Source organism: Hevea brasiliensis, chromosome 16 (assembly GCF_030052815.1).
Source record: "Hevea brasiliensis isolate MT/VB/25A 57/8 chromosome 16, ASM3005281v1, whole genome shotgun sequence".
In the NCBI taxonomy this organism is placed as follows: domain Eukaryota; kingdom Viridiplantae; phylum Streptophyta; class Magnoliopsida; order Malpighiales; family Euphorbiaceae; genus Hevea; species Hevea brasiliensis.
The window spans coordinates 61,630,792-61,650,241 of record NC_079508.1 but is presented as its reverse complement, the minus strand read 5'-3'; the positions used below and the strand labels follow the sequence as shown (position 1 = coordinate 61,650,241).

At 34.5% G+C, this 19,450-nt stretch overlaps 1 non-coding gene across 1 annotated transcript; it reads right to left on the bottom strand.

The window, feature by feature from the left end:
* Nucleotides 1-2,177: 2,177 nt before the first annotated feature.
* Nucleotides 2,178-2,284, bottom strand: LOC131175064 (small nucleolar RNA R71). Its single transcript, XR_009145224.1, has one exon. It is a non-coding gene; the product is annotated as a small nucleolar RNA R71 (small nucleolar RNA).
* Between the last annotated feature and the right edge of the window lie 17,166 nt (nucleotides 2,285-19,450).

Genomic DNA, 19,450 nt, shown 5'->3' with positions numbered 1-19,450 from the left:
AGGAAGTGATTTGAAGAAATTTGGAATTCTTTAAGCATGGAGGAAAGTTGAAGAAATCAAGCTTTGAAAGAGCAAGTTAGCCGAAATTTGCTTGAGACTTTGCTTATGATGTTGCTTAGGGTATGTCATATAAGCTTAACCTTAAGCCTGTTCAAGCTGAAAGTCAAGCACGGCTTAAATCCTACATAGAATTGCTTAAGATCCTGCTTAGGGTAAAGCGGCAGTGCTTAAGGTGCAGCGCAAGTCAAGCTGGAAATCAAGCATGAGCAGAAAAGTCCATTTTACTCCAAGTCTGCCGAGATTTGCTGAAGGTCTGCTTAACCTTAAGCAGACAATGCAACCAGAGGCTAAAATTTGCTAAGAAGTCGATTAGGTTAAGCCGCACTCCTGCGCATCGCCGTAACGTGAATAATGTCACGACTTGGATAATTTTATACCTCATTTTCTATTCACTCATTGGCTCCTATTTACTTTTAGGGCAACTTTTTGGGACCATATAAATTCATCATTTCCTAGTTTTTGCCATAAGAGGAAACGGGAGAAAACAAAAAGGAAAGAAATATAAATAGAGAGAGGAGGAGAACGCCATTTCTTCAGGAAAGGAGCTGCTGCAACCATCTTTAGGAGCTCCAGAAACCACAGTTTTGGGTTCTTCTACCTGAGTTTTTCTATTTTAGTCCTCTTATCATGTTTTTCTTTACTTTTCTATCAATCTTTCTTGTAAATACGATTATGAGTGAGTAAACTCTTTAGATTTCAGAGTTGGGAAATATGTTTTAGATTAATTTGTGGATTTGGACTGGGTATTTCCCTATTTTACATAAATACAAGTTTTGATTCCTTCCTTGTGCGCTTGATTTACTTACCTAATGTTGGTACCCATTGGGTATTGTGTTAATCTTTGATTGAAGGACCGAAAGGTAAAGTCATTGATAGATAATCAAGGATTGGAACTTAAAATCACTTAGATTTAGAAATGAACTAGGATTTTAAGAGGAATTAATGATTGGTTACAAAAGTTAATGGGTTTTAAAGTAATCAAATAACATACGAAAGTAGGTTTGGTCATTTTAGAACACACTTTGGTTTGCTTGAAAAAGATATCAAAGTAATTTAGAATCAATTTCCTTCAAACTCTATTTTTCCCTAAAAATTGGAATACTCAAGACAAATCCCAATTAATGTATGCATAAACCCCCAACTCTGGAATCACTTTTAGCATAATTAGACTTTGCTTTAAATTACCGGTTATTAATTTAGTTTAATTGCAAACTAGATTTAGAATTTATTTGCTTGCTCTTTACCTATTACAATTAGATTAATCAATTTACTTTGCTCATTTACATTTACCAATTATTCGTCAATCATTAGCCCAAATAATCGTTTCATTCATAGCTTGGTACTCAAACGGCAAATCCTCGTGGGAATGATATTTGATTCATCACTCTATTACTTGAGACAACCCGTATACTTGTGGATACGCCCATAAAGTTTTTGGCACCATTGCCAGGGATTTGATTTTTGTTTGATGTTGAACGATTATTTATTTAGTTAATTTGGGCATTTTATTTTATTTTCTTTTTACCATTTTACTTTGAGAATTTGTTTATTTTGTTTTTTAGGTACTTTATTTTATGAGAAGGACCAAAAGTGAAGAAATCAATTTATTCTTTGATCCAGAAACAGGAAAGACAGCAAGAGCTTTAAAAGCAGAATCTAAGAGGAGAAAAGCTGAATTTAAAGCTAAACAACAACAAGAAAGAGCACAAGAGCAAGAACAATTACAAGAAGAAATGGCCAACAACAATAACAACCGCTCTATGAAGGATCATGCCTATCCTAACATTGGGGATTTCATGCCAAGTATCACAAGACCAAGAGTAAAAGATAATAATTTTGAATTGAAGCCTGCACTGTGTCAGATGGTACAACAATCACAATTTGGGGGAAGTCCAAGTGAAAGTCCACATGTGCATCTAGCACGCTTTCTTGAGATCAGTGATATGTTGAAGATAAATGGAGTTTCTGATGATGCAATTCGACTCAGATCTTTTTCTTTTTCTTTGAAGGACTGAGCTAGAAAGTGGTTACATTCCTTGCCATCGGGTTCTATCACAACATGGGATGAACTTTCTCAAGCATTTTTAGCTCAATATTTTCCACCATGCAAGACAGCTAAGCTAAGAAATGAGCTGACTTCTTTTAAACCTAGAGATGATGAGAGCTTGTATGAAGCATGGGAGAGATAGAAGGATTTGCAAAGGAGATTGCCACATCATGGGATTCCTAAGTGGATGCTTGTTCAACACTTTTACAATGGAGTTTCACCAGCTATTAGAAGTACAATTGATGCATCTTCTAGAGCTGATCTTATGGAGAAATCTGAAGATGAAGCTTTTTCTGCTCTAGATAAAATTGCTTATAACAACTACCAATGGAGTTGTGAGAGGAATGAGATCAAGAAACCAGCTGGTATGTTCGAGCTTGATGCCATGAATATGATTAATGCTAAGTTTGATGCTTTGACAAGGAAAATGGACTAGCTAAGCATGAAAGTAGATTCTTCAGCTAGAGGTTCTAATAATTCAGTAGAAGTTAGAGCTGCAAATGTCAATTGTACAGCTGATTTTTCTGCACTTAGTCAAGATTTTTCAAGTGAGCAAGTAGATTATGTGGGGAACTACAATCAAAGACCAATTGGTAACCCATTTTCTGCAACTTATGATCCAGCATGGAGAAACCACCCCAGTTTTTCTTGGGGAGGTAGACAAGGACAACACCAAAATTTTTAGCAACCTTCTGGGTATCAACAATATCAGAATTTTCAGCAGAATAGAGGTCCTCCTCCTAGGATTCCTAAACCTCATAATGCACCTGCTCCACCTCTACCATAACAAGCATAACCAGACAAGACAGCTAGATTAGAAGCTATGATTGAGACTCTACTTGTGAGCCATCAAAGTCAACAAGATATGATTTCTCAATTAGCATCTAAAGTAGATCAAATGGCAACACACGACAAGATGTTAGAAAATCAAATAGCTCAACAAGCTAGCTCTTCAAATAATAAAGCATTTAGGAAGCTCCCTAGCCAACTAGAAAATTCAAGGGAGCATTGCAAGGCTATTACATTAAGAAGTGGAAAAATATTGGAGAGTGGAGATAAAAAGATTGAAGAGAAAATTGAAGAAGAGAAAAACAGAGAAGGAGATGAACAAACTGAAGTTGAAGTTAGAATTGAAGCTGAAAAAGAGAGTTTAGTGGAAGAAAAAGAAAGTAAGGAGAGAGAGAGCAAGGAGGAAGAACCTAAATATGTAGCACCTAAAGCCTACACGCCACCTTTACCATTCTCACAAAGGTTCCAGAAAGTGAAGTTGGATAAACAATTTGGGAAGTTTTTGGAGGTATTGATGTCTTTGCATGTGACTATTCCTTTCACTGATGCTTTAGCACAAACGCCTTCATATGCTAAATTTTTGAAGGAGATTTTGTCTAACAAGAAGAAATTGGAGGAATTTCAGAATGTAGCTCTCACAGAAGAAAGCAGTGCTATTTTGCAAAATAAACTTCCACCCAAACTAAAAGATCCTGGTAGTTTTTCCATACCATGTCACATTGGGGATATCAGTATAGATAAGGCTTTATGTGATCTTGGAGCCAGTGTTAGTCTAATGCCATTGTCTATCTATGAGAAAATGAAGATTGGAGAAATGAAGCCTACCACCATTTCACTATAGTTAGCAGATAGGTCTATTAAATTTCCAATTGGGGTGATTGAGAACGTTCCTCTGAAAGTTGGAAAATTTTTTATACCAGTAGATTTTGTAGTATTGGAGATGGAGGAGGATGTATACATTCCTATTATTCTTGGTAGACCTTTCCTTGCTACTGCTGGAGTTGTGATTGATGTAAAAAATGGAAGGCTTACATTAGAAGTTGGGGAAGAAAAAGTTGAATTTAATTTGTTTCAAGCAATGAAAAAGAAAAATGATTCAAATTCATGCTTGAGAATTACTGTGATAGATGAAGTGGTCAGAGAAGTGCTCAAAAAGCAACATCCTGAAGATCCCTTAGAAGTTTGTTTGGTTTATAACATCAAAAAGGGGGATGAGATTGAAGAAGCTGCAGAATATGCTACAATCTTGGAAGGAAATCCACCTTTGCCTATGGCTAGTACTGAGAAGATTGGGGATTTGAAGCAAGATACAACTTCATCATCAATGCTTGAAAAAAGTGAAGCACTGAAGGTAGAGTTGAAACCTCTTTCAACAAACCTCAGGTATGCTTTTCTTGGTCAAAATTCTACATATCCTGTGATTGTTAGTGCTAAACTGAATGATTGTGAAGTTAAAAAATTACTAAGAATTCTTAGAAAGCATAGAAGGATAATTGGTTATACCATTGATGATATTAAAGGAATACATCCTTCTGTGTGCATGCATAGAATTTTGTTAGAAAATAATCAAAAAGCCTCTAGAGAGTCATGGAAGAGATTGAATCCAAATATGAAAGAAGTTGTGAAAAAGGAAATCTTGAAATTGCTTGATGCAGGTATCATTTACCCTATTTCTGATAGCAATTGGGTAAGTCCAGTTCATGTTGTACCCAAAAAGGGGAGCATCACAGTAGTGAAAAATGAAAATGATGAACTAATACCTACAAGGACCGTAACTGGATGGAGAATATGTATAGACTATAAGAAGCTGAATAATGCAACTAGAAAGGACCATTTTCCATTACCATTTATAGATCAGATGCTTGAGAGATTAGCTCATCATTCTTATTTCTGCTATTTGGATGGCTATTCAGGGTTCTTTCAGATCCCTATTCACCCTGATGATCAGGATAAAACCACCTTCACATGTCCCTATGGTACCTTTGCATATCGAAGGATGCCATTTGGACTATGTAATGCCCCAGCTACATTTCAAAGATGTATGATGTCCATATTTTCTAACATGATTGAGGATATTATGGAAGTGTTCATGGATGATTTTTCTGTGTATGGTAAATCTTTCGATGAATGCTTATCTAACTTGTTTAAAGTTTTGCAGAGATGTGAAGAGTTTAATTTAGTTTTGAATTGGGAAAAGTGTCATTTTATGGTACAAGAAGGAATTGTTTTGGGATATCTTGTGTCAAACAGGGGTATTGAGGTGGATAAAACAAAGGTAGAAATTATTGAGAAAATGCCACCCCTGACATCTGTGAAGGGAGTGAGGAGTTTCCTGGGGTATGCTGGATTTTACAGGAGATTCATCAAGGATTTCTCTAAGATTTCTAAACCTCTTACCAATTTATTGAGTAAAGATGTGGAATTTCATTTTGATACTGATTGTATGAATGCTTTTTGCAGGATAAAGGAGGCTTTGATATCTGCTCTTATTATACAGCCACCCAATTGGTCATTACCTTTTGAGTTGATGTGCAATGCTAGCGATTATGCCATTGGGGCTGTTTTGGGACAAAGGAGAGAAAAGAAGGTGTATGCAATATATTATGCAAGTAGGACCTTAGATGATACTCAAATAAATTACTCTACTACAGAGAAAGAGTTTTTAGTAGTGATATTCGCAGTAGATAAATTCAGGTCCTATCTTGTGGGGTCTAAGGTAATAGTGTACTTAGATCATACAGCTATCAAGTATCTCCTTCAGAAAAAAGAGGCCAAACCTAGGTTGATAAGGTGGGTAATACTCCTTCAAGAGTTTGACTTGGAAATTAAGGACAAGAAAGGAGTAGAAAATGTAGCAGCAGATCATTTATCTAGATTGAGGCAAGAACAAGGAGATAATTTGGGGAAAGAGCTTCCAATAGATTATTATTTTCCTGATGAGCAGCTATTGGTAATCATGAGTGCAAAAATCCTTTGGAATGTAGATTTCATGAACTATTTGGTGTGTGGAATCCTTCCACCTGATCTAACATGGCAGCAAAAGAAGAAATTTCTTTTTGATGTGAAGGATTACGATTGGGAAGAGCCATTTTTGTTTAAGAGATATGAAGATGGGTTGATTAGAAGATGTTTAGCTGATGAGGAGATAGGGAATGTTATCAAAGATTGTCATTCTTCACTTTATGGGGGTCCTATGAGTGTAACAAAGACTGTAGAAAAAGTTCTTCAAGCAGGGTTTTTTTGGCCACGTATGTTTAGAGATGTGAGAAAGTTTGTAAATACATGTGATAGGTGTCAAAGGATGGGTAATATCTCAAAAAGAGATGAAATGCCCTCCAAAACATATTGAAAGTGGAACTATTTGATGTGTGGGGCATTGATTTAATAGGACCCTTTCCATCATCCTTTGGACACAAGTACATTTTAGTTTTTATGTGAGCAAATGGGTTGAAGCTATGCCATCTCCAACTAATGATGTTAGAGTTGTGATCAAATTCCTTAAGAAGTTCTTTTTTACAAGATTTGGAACTCCACGTGCCATTATAAGTAATGGAGGTTCTCATTTTTGCAACCATCAATTTGAGAGATTATTACAAAAATATGGAGTAAATCACAAGGTTGTAACACCTTACCATCCACGAACTAGTGGTCAAGTGGAGATCTCAAATAGAGAGTTGAAAATAATTCTTGAGAAAATAGTGAATAGTTCAAGGAAAGATTGATCACTAAAGTTAGATGATGCTCTTTGGGCCTATAGAATAGCTTTTAAAACTCCCATTGGCACCACCCCATTTAGATTGATTTATGGGAAAGCTTGTCATTTACCTTTGGAGTTGGAGCATAGAGCATATTGGGCCATAAGGACACTAAATTTAGACTTAAAAACTGCAGGAGAAAAAAGAATGTTGTAATTAAATGAACTTGAGGAACTTAGATTGGATGCTTATGAAAATGCCAAGCTTTACAAGGAAAGAACTAAGAGATGGCATGATAAGCATATTAGGAGGAAAGAATTTTAGGAAGGGGATGTTGTTCTCTTATATAATTCTAGGTTAAGGTTATTTCCCAGAAAATTAAAGTCAATATGGTCAGGGCCTTACACTGCTATAAAGGTATATCCCTATGGAGCTGTTGAGATAGGGAATGAAACCTCAGGTACTTTCAAAGTTAATGGGCAGAGATTAAAGCATTATATTGTTGGAGAACTCACACAAAAGTTTGTAGAGGTTTCATGGCTTAGTTCTCCAACTGGGGATATTTAGGTGATTTGGAGTGGAAGGTCAAGCTTAAGACCTTAAACAAGCGCTTCTTGGGAGGCAACCCAAGCGTATCCTTTTATAGTTTATTAATTTTTTATTTCATTTCATTTTCAGTTTTTACCCTCATTAAATTCAAAAGTAACATTTGTTTATCTTTTGAAGGTCATTCATGAAGATTAGGCAAATTGACACTTGTAGCAAAAAAGAAAGAATTGAAAGAGAGCAAGTATAAAGTAAAATTCTGCACTTTATCCAGTACATGTGAACAGTAACACTTTTAAACTCGTGCTAAATTGCTGATATTGCAATCTACTTGATAGCACATGTTTGATTTTGTGTCTTATGTAAATTCTGTGAAATGCAACTTAAATGAGGATTAATTTTGATATTTAGGACTGATGTGAGCTTTATTAAAGTTCAAAAATAGTGTTTGTTAAGTTTTACCTTTTAGTGTATATATAATTTTTATAGTCTGTTAGAATTTGCATGTTTTTGATTGAGTTACTGCTAGTTTTTATAGTTTGTTAGTTTTGTTACTGTTCACGTTACTATTCATGCTGCTTAAGAAGTCAATTTCTATGTCTTTTCTGCAATTTTTGAATGCCTGTAACTTGTCTCAAATGCTACTGAAAATGTGCTTTGGGTATAAGCTTAGGAATAAGACCATTTCGTTGGATTTGCAGAAAGGTAATCACAATCCATGCTTAATTTGAGCTATTTGCCTTTCAATTCCTTCATGGTTGTATTATGTTTGATAAGTTTATGAGAGATGATGAGCTAAAATTCTTTAATTTTATGGTGTTTATGTGTATTTGAGATTTGCTGAGGGTCATGATAGCATTCCATAGCATTTGGACTGTTTTTGATAAGTAAAATCACAATTTTTTCCAAAACCTGCCAAAACTTGCTGATGATGTTGCTTACCTTAAGTTGTACCCTAAGCAAATTCTGCTTAACCCTAAGTAAATTTCTGCTTAACCCTAAGCAACACCAGAATCCTTTGTTCAACAAATGATGATGTTGCTTACCTTAAGGTGTACCCTTTGCAAAATATGCTAAACCCTAAGCATAATCCCAAGTTACCAATTGTCTGCCCTACATTTTAAAAGCCCTAAATTTCTGCCACTTTTTTTCCACCCTCACCCCTAAACTCACTCCCGATAAACCAAAGCGCTGTTCCACTCCCTCCACCATTTTTTCCGGCCATTCTTGGGAAGTTAAAGAGATTATTTCTCTTTATCAAATGGTGAGAACCAAGATGTGGTCTACTCACAAACCCAGAAAATTCAAACACTCTGCTAAACCGAAAATGGCTACTCCATCTTCACCTTCTGCTAACCCTAACCCTACCCCACCACCGCCGCCATCCCAGTCACCACCACAAACACCACCACTACCTCAATCGCCTCCACCATCTTCACCACCACTACCCCAAAACCAAACACCGATCCTCATCCCGCCGACTGCCCTCGCACCACAAAATGAAGCCCAAAATGAAACACCCATTTTTGAAACCTAGATTCAAGAATCGATGTCTGAACCCGCGCCAACTCAAGCCAAATCTAAAGCTAAAACCAAAATGGCTGCAGGTAGACCCAAGAAAGCTCCTGTTGGAAAAAGAAAAGGGAACCCCTTCTGTTTCTTTGGACTTTAACTCTTCACCTAAGGGTTCCTCCGAACTACCAAGAAAAGAACTATGTCATCATCATCAATTTCATCACCAAGAGCTCCAATCCTCAGATCTCACCACCCTTAGCCTCTCCCAACCTCGCCAGGCTCCAAGAAGACTGCGACATCTGCCGATGACATAGAGGAGGTACTTTCTCCATTACCTTGGGCTTTTAAAGACATAAATATGAAAAATGCTTATGAGAGTTTAGCTTCTAAGCCCATTTCGGCAAACAAATATATGGATGAGCAGATTTTAAAAGAGTTAGGAATTTACGACTCTGTATTTGCTTATTTAGATGCTGTCAACTGGACTAAGTTTGCTAAGATTAGGGAACCAGTGTACAGAGATTTGACCTTGGAGTTTTTGAGTTCCTTAAGGTTAAATTTCAAACCTACTGTCCCTGGGCATAAAGATGTGATCTATTTTAGATCTGCTGGCATTGATAGGGAGTTAGACATGGGTTCTGTGAGTGAAATTTTTGGTTTTCAGGATTTTGGCTATAAGAGCATTGAGTGGCAACAAACCATCTATGATCTTGTTAAGTTCTAGAAAGAAATTGCACCTTATGGGTGTAACACCCTAGGCAAATCCCACATTGACAAAACAAGGGAGAGATGCTGGGTTTATAAGTTGGTGGTTTGTAACTCCTAGTGACGTGTTTTAAAACCGTGAGGGCTTCGGCCCAAAGTGGACAATATCACTAGTGGGCCGAGTCATTACATTTGTGGTATCAGAGCCGCTTCACGTGCAACCTTGAACGATGGTGGGGCAAACCTCAGCGACGACGGTGAGTCCCATAAGGGGGGTGGATTGTAACATCCTAGGCAAATCCCACATCGACAAAACACGGGAGAGATGCTGGGTTTATAAGTTGGTGGTTTGTAACTCCTAGTGACGTGTTTTAAAACCGTGAGGGCTTCGGTCCAGAGCGGACAATATCACTAGTGGGCCGGGCCATTAGAATGGGGGTTATTATAGGCAGAGGACAGCAAAGGCCACTAGGATAGTGGATCCTATGTTAAAATACCTCCATAGATTTATCTCTTACACTGTTTTAGGCAGGGGACACAGTAATAGCATTGTGGGTGCTGGAGATTTATTTTTCTTGTGGTGCATCAAGGAGAGAAAATCAGTTAGCACAGCCCATTTCCTAGCTACTCATTGGCACCAGACTGTTACAAGGCATACCACAGGTAGCATAGTTTTTGGAGGCTATATAACTGCCATAGCCATCATTTGGCTTTGATGCTAGTTTACATAAGTCACGCCGTTGTCCGTGAGTCCTTTATAGACAGCACAATGTTGCTCCACATGGATCTTTGTGAGAAGGTAGGACATACATATGTCTTGTTACAGCAGCATGCTGATGTTAGTGGGTTTGTAGAACTAAGTGCTTTTGCACCAGCATAACCTCAAGCAGCCACTACCCAGCAGTTTTCAGTAGATATTTTATCCCTCCTAAGATCCTTGGAATCTAAAGTAGCCAGCTTCACTGCCCAACCATCTGCTTCCTCACCTGACACCACAAATATCCTTGCAACCTTAAAGTGCTTAGAAGTTAAAATTGATACCATGGGTCAGCAGCAGGTCAACCAGAAGAAGAAGCTAGAAAAGAAACTTAAAAAGAGATTTTCATCTCTTAAAAAGAAGCAGCAGCAGCAGCAATTTCAAATGTTGGAGCTCTACAGCAAATTGGCCCAATCTTATAACAATTTATATCATTGGGGCCAAGACATGCTCCAGCAAATGAAAGAACTCACGTAAAACTTGGAGACTACTCAAGCTTCAAATCACAATGAAACTACCGCAGAACTCAAGGCACTCGATGCGCAACAAAGCCTCGACAAGAATAGCATCAGTTTATTTAGTTTAACAAGTTTCTATTTCTGTATTTGTTCCTGTGTTTGTTCCAGTCTTTGGTTTCATTTTATCTTTTGTTTGTTAAACTTTAAACTTTGATAACAGTTGTGATTTATCTTATTTTATGGTTGTGCTCATTCTTACACATTTTCTTTAGCTTATTCTCTCCTGTTTTATTATTCTATATGTTTTTGCAGTAGTGAATCTAGTTCATTTCTGAATACTCCTATTTTCCACCTTAGTATACATTATCTTTGCATTTTCTCCTTTATTCAGTTCTAATTTTGTGGATATTAATGAGTGGCATAGTTTACCTTCAGCCAAATCTATTTAATTTCATCATGAGGTACTGAATCACTTGCAGTTCTTTTTATTTTTTTTTAACATGTTCCCAGTGCTTAAGATCTCGCCTAACCTTATGCAGATCTCGCTTAACCTTAAGCAACATCTTACTCAACTTTTTAAGCATTGTAAATTTATACATTTGGGATACTTTTTCACATTTTTCTCTCTAAAGCTTCATTGTTAATATCATTTTGAGCTAATTTTGAAATTCTTGAGCTTATATTGATTTAATCCCCAATTGTATATATTTCATTAATTAATTAGTTCACATAATTTTGCCCATCTTTGTATTCATTTTAGACATTAAGGACAATGTTTCATTTGAGTTTGGGGGTGAGAGCAAAATTTTTACAAAATTTTTAAAATTTTCTTTAAAATTTTCATTCATTCATTTATTGCATTTCATTCATTCATATATAGATAATCCATACACTTATACATATACTACACACATGTCTATACTCATACACATACATTTGCATATAGTTTTCATATAGATTACACTTAGTTTTAATTTGATTTATGCATTCATTTTAGGATCATGCATATCATAAAAATAATTTTTTTACCTTATCCTTAGAGGATTGAGAATTACTTTGAAGAGCAATTAAGCTTACTTTTAGAAGGGTTTGATGGATTGAAAATTCTAGATAGGTGCAAAGTTCTTAGATTCTTGCTTTAGTTTATATTTTCTTAGCCAAGGGCCACCCAATCAATTGCGTTGACTTTGAGTGCCTAGAGAAAACTCTAGGGTAAGAAGTAGCTAACTGATGTCTCACAAATCCTAAAATAATATTTCTAAACCTTTCAAGGCGAAATTATAACATGCACTTGAAAAAGAAATTATCTAGGCATTCTTTGAATTTTAAACCCATATTTTAGCCTTAGCTAACCTCACTTCAAAATTTCCCTTTGGAACCAATTTGAGCCTATATTTATCCCTCTTATTTTTTTGGAACCCACATTAATGCCTAGCCATAAACCCTAACACTTACCCACCTTCCATGAGAATAATTCTTTCAGTGATAGATACACTTAAAAAAAAATAATATTAATAATTAGTTAGGAGAAGTGACTAAAAAAGGCTAGCAAATTCAATTATGGTATGTAAAGTAATTCACCACCCAAGTACACAAAGAAATGAGTTTGGGGGTGAATTGAAAGGGACAATTATAATTTAAAGTCAATGTTTTTATGTAGTCCCTCTAAAAGCTTCAAAATTATATGCTAGCATTGGTGAATGGTTGTAAAGTTCCTTCTCCTTTTGATTCCTTCAAAAAAAAAAAAAATTTGTGTGTCTTGATCTTTTAATAATTTGATTATTCTCATATTTTGTTACCTTTACCCCTTCCTTGTTAGCCATATTATCACCCCCTTAGCCTCATTACAACCCTTGAAAGTCCTTTTGATCTTTTGATGGTGTTTTGCTACATTAGTGGAGATTGGAATAGAAGAATTGCCTATGGGATTGGGATATCATTAATCCATTCATTTACTTCCATCATTATTTGAGACACTTTAATTTATGGATTACCTTATAGTCTATTTAGGCATGATTATTCTTTGTGATTGATTGGTTTGGGCTTGATGATATGGATAATTGACCCAAGGCTAAGCGGTGATAACTTTGGTAAGGATTGAATTCTTTGTACCTTGAAAGTGGGTATATGGTTTGTTGGTGGCTAAAAGCAAGCTTGAGAGTTTGGATAAGTAATTTTCATAAATTTAAGGTAAAGTACCCCAAATTGCAATAATTGTTTTTAATTTGCTTGAGGACAAGCAAAGGTTTGAGTTTGGAGGAATTTGTTACACTCATTTCATATAGGCATTTTAGGGTAGTTTTGCATCTATTTTGCCCTTATATTTTAGTATATTTTATATTTTAGCTTTATTTTAGCTTATTTGTTAATTTTAGATACTTTATATTTGATTTTTATAATTTTGTTGTTTTTGATAGGATTTTGTGGCAAATCGAAGATCAATGAGTGCATTAGGAAGTGATTTGAAGAAATTTGAAATTCTTTAAGCATGGAGGAAAGTTGAAGAAATCAAGCTTTGAAAGAGCAAGTTAGCCGAAATTTGCTTGAGACTTTGCTTATGATGTTGCTTAGGGTATGTCATATAAGCTTAACCTTAAGCCTGTTCAAGCTGAAAGTCAAGCACGGCTTAAATCCTACATATTCAAACTTTTACTCTACAATCTGCCGAGAATTGCTTAAGATCCCGCTTAGGTAAAGCTACAGTTGTTTAAGGTGCAAAGACAAGTCAAGCTAGAAATCAAGCATGAGCAGAAAAGTCCATTTTACTCCAAGTCCGCCGAGATTTGTCAAGGTCCGCTTAACCTTAAATGCATAAAGGCAACCAGAGGTCAAATTTGCTAAGAAGTTGCTTAGGTTGCCGCACCTGCTGCATCGCGTAACGTGAATAATGTCAGACTTGGATAATTTTATACCTCATTTCCTATCCACTCCTTGGCTCCTATTTACTTTTAGGGCAACTTTTTGGGATCATATAAATTCATTATTTCCTAGTTTTTGCCATAAGAGGAAACGGGAGAAAACAAAAAGGAAAGAAATATAAATAAAGAGAGGAGGAGAACGCCATTTCTTCAGGAGAGGAGCTGCTGTAACAATCTTTTGGAGCTCCAGAAACCAGAGTTTTGGGTTCTTCTACCTGAATTTTTCTATTTTAGTTCTCTTATCATGTTTTTCTTTACTTTTCTATCAATCTTTCTTGTAAATACCATTATGAGTGAGTAAACTCTTTAGATTTCAGAGTTGGGAAATATGTTTTAGATTAATTTGTGGATTTGGACTGGGTATTTTCTTATTTTACATAAATAAGAGTTTTGATTCCTTCCTTTTGCGCTTGATTTACTTACCTAATGTTGGTACCCATTGGGTATTGTGTTAATCTTTGATTGAAGGACCGAAAGGTAAAGTCATTGATAGATAATCAAGGATTGGAACTTAAAATCATCTAGATTTAGAAATGAACTAGGATTTTAAGAGGAATTAATGATTGGTTACAAAACTTAATGGGTTTTAAAGTAATCAAATAACATACGAAAGTAGGTTTGGTTATTTTAGAACACACTTTGGTTTGCTTGAAAAAGATATCAAAGGAATTTAGAATCAATTTCCTTCAAACTCTATTTTTCCCTAAAAATTGGAATACCCAAGACAAATCCCAATTAATTTACGCATAAACCCCCAACTCTGGAATCACTTTTAGCATAACTAGACTTTGATTTAAATTACCGGTTATTAATTTAGTTTAATTGCAAACTAGATTTAGAATTTATTTGCTTGCTCTTTACCTATTCCAATTAGATTAATCAATTTACTTTGCTCATTTACATTTACCAATTATTCGTCAATCATTAGCCCAAATAATCGTTTCATTCATAGTTTGGTACTCAAACGGCAAATCCTCGTGGGAACGATACTTGATTCATCACTCTATTACTTGAGACGACTCGTATACTTGCGGATATGCCCATCATTGGTGCGCTACTATGTTTGGTTTGATTCACTATGCTATGATTGCTAAGAGTACTGACTCTATTTCTATCTTAGCCCTTACTGACTGTCTGTGAACTTCAGAGAGCAGATCGATATGCTCTAGTACAATCTCTAGCGAAATGTCCACATTCACCACAATTATAGCGGGCTCTAGTGGTTTTATAACAAATGCCCCCATGCAGTTTGCCACAAGAGTTGTAGATACGAGTAGGATAGGAACTTCTGGTTGTTCGACAACTGGTTCTCGATTGTTTCTCGCTCAAGATCCGTCACATACTTAGGAGCTCTGGTCCTCACAATCTTTTCTCTTCCCTCAATTATTACTCGAACTCTAACCCATAGATTTCTCACTTTTCTCTTTTTCGTGTTGCCTTTGTGGGGGTTGGGTTTGCACTTGGGCTTGGGCCGACAGATTATCAGCCATTTGCTGAAAGAACGTAGCCAATTGCTGAGCCATTTGTGTAGTAATCTGCATAGGTGGAACTGGCACAGTTAGATCTCTGACATTTTGGGCAGTTGGGGTCTCCTCTTGTGCCTCAACTGTAACTGATTTTTCCACCATTTTATCTCCCTCTTCAAATTCTTTTTGTAGGATTTTCTATTTCCTATACAACCAATACAAGGAAATTTCTCCCCATTAGTTCATATTTATGATGTAAATATACTATATGTATCAAACATTCGAGCAATTATACTTATCAAAAAATATTTCAAATTCACAGTTCAAAATTTACTTTAAAAACTAGCTCTGATACCACTTAAATATGTCACCTTATCCCTATATAAGGCATAACATGATCCCGTAGTATACTTAATTAATTACCGAACTTCGCCTACCCGTAACTCATTAAATATACTACAAGAGATTTTAAACAAATTTCCATTTCTTTTTCAAGTGGTGGGTAATTTTGAACATGCATTAAAAAACCTTTAATTGAAATTTAGTCATAATTCAAAATTTTAATTAATTTAAACTCTTCACAAATTTTTTAGAAAATTTGGCAGAGTGTTGTCTGTAGTTTGGAAACAGCTCTTTAAAAACCTGTGAAAAACACTTCCAATATTTTATTTATCCACAACTCCAGTAATTTCAATATCATCCCACAATTCAACACAAATAACTCAGTACACAATCAAACGCAATTTAACTTAAATCCACACTGAAACATTTCATTTCATTCTCACCAATTCCATTATAAGGAAAATAATTTATCATTCACTAAACTTAGAAAGAACTTTAAATATTTGCATTCATCGGAGTACTAAAATTAGTATTACAAAACTTTATAGTTAAATAAAATCTCAAACTAATATCACAATAATTTATATTTGATTACATTCCAAAATAATATTACAAAAGGGTTTATATAATCGCATTTAATGAAATTATATACATATAATTACATGATTATATCAAAATCTAATGCATAGGGATATACCTATAATGCATTGAAAATTTATTTTTCATATGTCTTCAAGTCACAACCTTTAGTGATCTTACTCAGCTGCTTTATTCTTACTTTCATCTGCGAAGAGATACAAAGCTATCATCGAGCAATGAACTCAAGGTGCACAACTATAATTTAAAATATAATACAATATACATTAACAAAATTATAACAAAGAATTTGGAAATTTTTAAATTCATCTTAATTCCTAATATCAAAATGAGAGCTTCTAATAATATCAATCCTTTGTTTAAATGACCTTGAACAATAATCTCAATTTTTCAAATCATAATTTAAAATAATCTCATCAATTTATGGAAAATAAATAGTAAATTTCACTAAATAAGGAAGAACATAAGAAGAATAGAGATCAACTAAATTAATTAATCTCTTTTAAAACCATTATGCACAAATCTCATTTTAAAATCATCATTGCTTACTTTCCAAAAATCATTCTTAATCTCATTAACTATGCAGGACTAATCTGTAAGGGTCATCTTCAAAGTGATTCTCACTCTCTATGGTCGGGGAGATCGAGTTGTGCATATTCCATCTATAACACCATAACAATTAAATTTCCGAAAGGGCCATTTCCAATTTAGATCTATTCTTTGATAAGAGGAAGATCTAATCATCAATGTGCACGTACCATGGTAATCAAAACAAAGCTAACACCATTGTTTCCTCAACAAATGAGGGACGGGTAATAACCATGTCAAGCATTTATAGTGAGATATCAGAATAACATCATAAAATTTATTGCCCCTTTTTGTGAGCATAAACTCATAATACAACTCATTTTCAATGCCAATTTCAATAATCGATACTTTCCATGCCAATCACGATTCAAAGTATAGTTTTCTATTTCCTATGCAAATCGCATTTCAATCACAATTTTTCAAAGCCAATTTTATTCAATCCACAATAATACTTAATAATTATTGAAATCAACTCATAACTTAATAAACATAAATCACAAAGAATTAAAATCATTTAATCATTAAAATATATATATAAGACATTTATAAATTAAAATTAGTTGTGCACAAACCTCTTTGGTTGTCTTGATATAATCTAATTGTTCCTCTTTCCTTGAGTAGCTCCTCTCCAACTGAAACACAAAATTTTAAAGTGTTTCAATACCCCTTCAATTATTTCTAGGAATTAATCCAATAATAATTTCATTTTTGTCTACTAAATATATCTATTAGGTCTCATAAGATGAATTATTGTATTTATGGTTATGGGGTTACTATTTATTATACTATTCAAGTCAAAATGTTGACTTTTTCATCTTTAATAGGTATATTAATCCTAATTGTACTTACATACCACATTTTGGGTGTCAAATTTGTTGGCATTATTGCCATTCTAAACTCAAAGTTTCCTAGGAGAAATTATAATTTTTTTTAGTTTTGGGTCACTGTATTCTACAGTTTCATTGGTCTTGCTACAGTGATCATTTGGCTAAATATTCTTCATCAAAGTTGTTCCTTATTGTCTTAGCTTTAATTCCATTTTTGAATCACTCCATTTGGAGTTTTGTAGCTCTAGTTATGCCTATTTTTCTAAGGCTGGACGGATTGGTAACAACCCATAAATTCTAGGTAATTATGGGTTCTGGCAGTTTTGATGACCTAATTTTGGGTGGTAAATTGACTTGGTTATGGGCAGAATTTGGGTTTGTGTTCTTCATAAAAATTGTAGTACTATGTCATATCTTTCCAATAGTATAAAAATCAAGTTATTTGGACATTTCTAAACCAAGTTATGGCATTGTTCATTTGGTCATTTCTGTACAGTGGCAATGTGCCTAATCTGGGTTTGACCTAATTTTCACTAACTTAAAGTCATTTTCAGGGCAGGCTTTCTACATAAAAATTGTGACATTATGTGTCTAATTTCATCTCCAATTAGCCTCACACCAATTGGAGTAGCAGAATTTCAATTTTGATCCTTTAAGTGGACTATGGTCTGGTTGTCCAGTATTAGACTCTACCAAACAGCATTCTCTTTCAAAGCTAACCATTCAAACACACTCTAATTTATCCCAATTGACCATTTTAAGTCTAAATTAGGTCAATTTGCTTCAATTTTAAAACCCCCCAAATTTTCCCCCAATTTGCCTAAGGTCAAGAACCCTAATTTTGCAATTTGCACAATTTATACAAACTCACTTCATTAACCATGCTCAACCTCTTAACACATCACAATTCATAATTAATTCAATTAAACTCATCAAATCCATCTCTCCCCAAAAGCTGGCCGGATTCCATTAGTCCCATAATCTATCATTTTTGTTTGATTTTACATAATTTCTAACTTAATTTAGATGCTTAAGCATGAATATAAGGAGAGAAAATGAAAATTTACTACTAACCTTTTTGGTAGAATTCTCAAGCTTCAATATCTACTTTTCTCTTCTTTTTCTTGCTCAAATCTCCAACTCAAGACTCAAAAAGAAGTTTTTACTAAGAAAATCTAAATTTTTTTATGGCTGATTTTTGGGTTTTGAAAAGTTTAAACTAAGCTTTAATGGAGGAGTTAAGTGAGAGAAGGGAGAGAGAGAGGAAGGCCACGGCAATGAAGAGGAAGAAGACTTTATTTTCATTTTTTTTTATTTATGTGTATTTATCCTTATTTTGACTTAGTCAAATGAATAATTAAATAGTAATTATTTATGAAGTCATTTTGGCATCATCATGATGATGTCATAAGGTTTTTTAATTTAATTTTCTTTTTCTTTATTTTTTCATAACTTCTTTAATTTAAATATATATTTTGAAATTTTAATTTTTTACATTTTATTGGACAATTAGGCCATGAGTCACCTCTAAGGGTGAATTGACCAATTTGCTCATTGCCGGTCTAATCCGGTTTACCAATAATACTGTATTTCTTTCGGAACCCTTATCTAATTATTTAACCTACTTCTTAACTCTTTTATATGATTTTTTCATTTCCACTAGATTCGCAATAATTCTTAGGACTGTGGTGTCACAAATGTCATTTACGAAATTAGGGTTATAATTGACCTCGCAATCATTTCTCGTTACGATCACCCATCGTTGTGACTCCCGACTCATTTAAATTTTTATACTTTATTTTTTTTATTTGTATTTTACCTTCTGGTAATCACTATTAATTTTTATTTAGGACTTTTCTAAGTGACTTAAATGTGGTTATAATCCTCTTAATTATCCGGACCGACACCGGTCACTGAAATAGTGAAATGCACATGACTATACATATAGGGGTGTTACATCACTATCGTAATCGACCCGATCTGTGCTTAAGATTTTGGAGTGAGCTGTACAAGGAATATTTTTTATTAGGGTGTATTTATAAATAGCTTGAATTTATATGAGAATGAACTTGTCGATTAATTTTTGTATTTAGATTTGTGAATTCTCTATATATACTTTAATTAGTTCTTATTGATACTT